At 42.8% G+C, this 5,000-nt stretch overlaps 1 protein-coding gene across 1 annotated transcript in view; it reads right to left on the bottom strand.

The window, feature by feature from the left end:
- Positions 1 to 5,000, bottom strand: part of LOC119583816 (integrin alpha-PS2-like) — a 99,188-nt gene that overhangs the window by 71,493 nt on the left and 22,695 nt on the right. The gene's annotated exons all lie outside the window — the stretch shown is intronic.

Here is a 5,000-nt window from a genome sequence, read left to right as displayed (position 1 = left end):
GTCCCTTGTCCTGCCACCTCACATGCACCCATTCCTCCTTCGGTTACTAATTATAAAGCTTGAATATAAATTCCTCATTTCATCAGTCCCTGATTTTACGTAATATGGATCAGTCGTAGTTATCGGTGACGCAAAGATTTCGGCGTCAATTTGAAGTATATTTTAAACTTTGTAATCTCCGGTTAAGTAGAGAAATGTGGGTTGAACCAGAATAAAAAATTGAGTAAAAATCTCCACAACATGACACTGAACATACTCGTGTAAAAAAAAACGACCCACTTTATTCAGCAAGGTCGGCTGGGCTAAGACAGGTCTTTGTTTGCCTGCTTGCTACACTTCCCTCTTCAACCTTTTAAAATGACAGCATAAACACAGATTCGATCACCATCCTTCGTCAAACTGATCCAAAATATATAAAGGAATAAAATCCTCATCCCCCACCCCCCCAACACGCCCCGTTTTCTCGTAATCTCCGTCGTTAAATGCCACACACAAAAAAAACGAAGCCAGTCAACGCACGCACGATGCCGCCCCCGACCGTATCGCAGCCATTACCTCATCAAGAAGGCAGCGAGGACCGACCCCTCACTCAGGCCCCTGCGCCAATGCCCCTTCCATCACTCTGCCCCCGACTAAACCACCATTTGTCATGCTCTCGATGTCTAGGTAATCCGACACGCTAAAACGAGCCTTCAGTAAGAGGAGGTGGTTTGGCGGGATTTCCTCCCCGGGAAAAGGGATTAAATGGCCATTAACGAATTAAGCGCACTCTGGCGGAGGGTATGATTGGGCTTCGTTCACCTGAGGAAGATCTTCGCTGAGGGGATTACTCGGATTACTCGACCAAGCCCCTTGCCCCTTGTCTTTAGGAAACTTCCGGATGTCTTTGAAGTTAACAAGGTATTTATTAAAGAAAAGAAGGAACATGTTTACTGATTATCAAAACAGAAACGACAAATCTACCCAAGTAAATGGAAAAGTATGGAAGCCAGGTAAGGGTGTGGGTGTGGCGGGCAGGTATCAGGACAGCTTCGAAAAGGAAATATAATGAAACGCGAGAGAGAGAGAGAGAGAGAGAGAGAGAGAGAGAGAGAGAGAGAGAGAGAGAGAGAGAGAGAGAGAGAGAGAGAGAGAGAGAGAGAGAGAGAGGGAGAGAGAGAGAGAGAGAGAGAGATAGAGAGAGAGAGAGATTGAGAGTTAGAGAGATAGAGAGTTAGAGAGATAGAGAGATAGATAGATAGAGAGAGAGTCAGTCAGAGTTAAACAGAGAGAAATTGAAAGAGAAAAGGAGAAAGAGAGATAATTTATCTTAACGCTGAGCACGAGGCTCGCCCGTCCTCCGTCGACATCTTGGATCTGAACTGGTTATCTGACTCCCGCTGTCCAGCCAGACAGTCTCCTCGCTCACTCACGACTTCTATTAACTTTAATATACTTCGCCAACAGTCGTGACTTGATCTGTGTGCTTGTAATCAATTTCATTATTCTGCTAACAGCGCCCCTCCCTGGGCCGGCCGGTGACTACAGCGCCGCCGCGGAATCGCGCGAAATCATTAATCTTGAGCATTTTTTTTTTTGTCGTGTAGATAAGGAGTCACTTAAATATTTTTCAAAGTCTCTAAGAAAACAAGTAGTTTAGCTTTGACTGTCATTGTGAGTTAATCATATCCATCAACACCGCATGCTGCATTGCCGAAGATCAAGGGAAAAAAACTCATATGACTAGCGCTGTGGAGTACTCAAAACACCCTAATCCCGACTCCAACCCCCAGGATTGATAATAAAAAAAAAAAAAAAAAAAAAAAAAAAAAAAATCATAACTACATCCCATGTCCTTCAAAACGGTTTGTGTCATATGGCTATAGCTATGCTTGTGTGGCCTTTTGATTGTATATTTTCGAAAAAAAGGAAAAATCATTATGCTTTAAAAAAATATATACAAATAGGACCGAAAATGAAAATGACACGATTTCTCAACCTCCCGGGTGGAAATAAAATGTGCAATATGCTTTTAAAAAGTGGGATTTTTGCGATTTATGTCGAGATCGGACTGGAGTCGGGACATTTTTTACCGACTCCCGACTCCAGCAACACCGAATTCCTTCCGACTCCACGACTCCACGAATCCACACAGGCCTGCATATGACCGTCAAATAGCACCACTAATGAAGTTTTTGATGAAGTGGGTCGAGTAGTCTCCATTTTCTGTTTTTAACATTTTTTTTTTTTGCATGGTGTCTTCTCTCAACATTTTAAAAAAAAGTTTTCACGAGGCGGGACACATGCTAAACACATGCTAGTTGCTCCTCATGGTCATTTGGCAGATGGAGGATTAACGCATGCTTCCTTATAAGAGAAGCAAAATAAAATGGATACCCCTAAAAAAAAAGAAAATAAGTACTCGAGAAAATGAGATTTTTGGTAGTAAAAAATGAATGATGAAAATGGAAGATGTAGAGGAAAGTAAAATAATAATAAGAAAAATAATTATTTTAAAAAATCATAAAAAGGAGAAAGAGGAGGAATACATTATGGTTAACAACAACAACGACGACAATAATAATAATAATAATAATAATAATAATAATAATAAAAACCCTTGCGGTAGGGATCCCAGAAGCCAGATATGACGCCCACGATAATATCAAGGATTACGCGGCCAAGCAAATATTTACACAAAGGGAGGAGATTAAGGCCGAGATGAGGGATCATGGGGCGATGGGGGGGGGGGGGCATGGGGCATACGCCAGCCCATAACCATGAGTTTATGGTGGCCGGGCTGGCGTTGCCTCGGGCACGTGGCACGCATGTGGGAATGGATCCATATGTGCCTATATAGTTCGTTTATACAGTGTATCCTTGTAAATGAATGACTAAATTAATAAATAAATACATACATAAAGACATATATGTATCTATATATATAAACACACACACACACACACAAACACACACATACACACACACACACACACACACACACTCACACACACACATATATATATAGAGAGAGAGATGTAGCAAGAGTTAAGGAGATGCAGGTGGAGGTGTGCGTGGGCAAGACAAGTGCCGAAGCTTGAGTGGCTCGAAGGCGAGGAAGGTGAGTGAGTGAGAGAGAGAGAGAGAGAGAGGAAAGAAGAGAGAGAGAGAGAGAAAGAGAGAGAAGAGGGGAGGAGAGAGAGAGGGGAGAGAGAGAGGAGACAGGGGAGAGAGAGAGAGACAGGGAAAAGAGAGAGGAGACAAGAGAAAAAGAGCGAGGAGAGAAAAAGAGAAAAAGAGAGAGAGAGAGAGAGAGAGATGAAGAGAAGAGAGAGGAGAGGAAGAGAGAGAGAGACAGGAGAGAAGAAAGAGAGAGACAGGAGAGGGGAAAGAGAAGAAGGAGAGAGAGAGAGAAAAGGAGAGAGAGAGAGGGAGAGAGAGAGAGAGAGGAAGGGAGAAGTGAAATATGGGTAGGAAGGGATAAAAGGAGTGAAAAACGAACGAAGCAGAATCGGACAAAAGAGACAAAAACAATCGAATCCTCCCTTTTTTTCTCCTACGAAAGGCCCTACATCGTGCTCAATCCTTTATAACACCGAATCCAATCCCCCCTTTTCCAATCCTTTAAGCCCCATTTCACACCCCACTGCACCACCCCCTCTAAGAACTCCCGCGACCTTCAGCGCCAGCAGGGAGTTCTTATAGCCTCCAGAGAACCTCCTTAGGGGCGTCTGGGGCCTGACGTAGACGCTTGGAAGACCCGAAGTCTCCGTCGGTACTTTGACGGCCTCGTTTTAAAGAGTTTATTGGGGGTCTGTTTCGACAGAGTTTGTTTATATCAACAGCGATAGTAGTTTAACGTTTCGAAAGTTTATTTAACTGTCATAAAGATTATTGATTGATATTGATGTTACTGTAATTTGTTTTCATTATTATAACTATTATCATTATCATCTTCACTATCAACATTCATTTTGTATCATCATTACCATTATAATTATCAGTTTCATTATTCAATTTATATTATTATCATTATCATAATTATTATTATCATTATACTTATCATTAGTATTATTATCACTATAATCATCATCATTATTATTAAAATGCTCATTATCATTAACGTTTTATTCATTTTAGTCATTAACTGATCTTTATCTATTTCTTTTTCTTTTAACTGCATACCCCATTATTTTCCCAAACCGAGAAATATAACCACATATAACACTGCACATGAGTCTTTATCCTAAACACAAACAAAGTCCTTCGGTTTCGTCCCAAGGTGAGCACGAGCATCAGAGCCATCTCGCGAGTGGGAAACGAGGTGCCAGAGACTTCAGCGGACACTCACACAACCACCCCACCTTCGTCGGGGTGAGGCGGGGGGGGGGGGGGTTTCTTCGTCTGTTCCTGCGACGCCAGATATATAACCAGACCGCTTCGCACCCATTCGTCTGCAGTAAATACGACCGGCAGGAGCGTCTGATGGCTACACTCGCTAGCTTTTCGACGCGGGGAATAATAATGCACGAGCGAGGCTCTTCCAATTATGCATCGTGTCCAAGTGCTAGACATATTCCTCCGTATAAGGGGCGGGGTATGTAACGCGCGGCTCTTCAAGGCGTCGAGGGAACACTGGCCTGGCGGGAGGGCGGCCATGCGAGCAGACGCGGCTTTTTTTTGCGAAATTAATCAAACACTTTTCCTCGAGTTTTTGTTAAAATCCGAGGATGGTATTGCTTCCTCTTTTTTATATAACCTGTCGTAAGGTAACACTAAAGCTACCGAATAAGAAAAAAATCTAAACCGAACTCTCTGTTTGCCTACAGTGACAACGAAGCGAAGACAGTTATGTAAATGTAACCTTAAGAGTATTCCTTTCGCGACAATAAGACGCGTCAGCACCAGCCAGCGCTCCCGGCTACCGCAACACACCAAATACATGAACGCCTACAGCCATTCACGTCTACGATGCAGGCGCTAAATTATCAATAAATTATCAAGCACCGTAACTAAAAGAC

Source organism: Penaeus monodon, chromosome 17, assembly GCF_015228065.2.
Source record: "Penaeus monodon isolate SGIC_2016 chromosome 17, NSTDA_Pmon_1, whole genome shotgun sequence".
Lineage (NCBI taxonomy): Eukaryota > Metazoa > Arthropoda > Malacostraca > Decapoda > Penaeidae > Penaeus > Penaeus monodon.
Note: the sequence above shows the minus strand (reverse complement) of the source record. Positions and strands in the feature narration are given on the sequence as shown.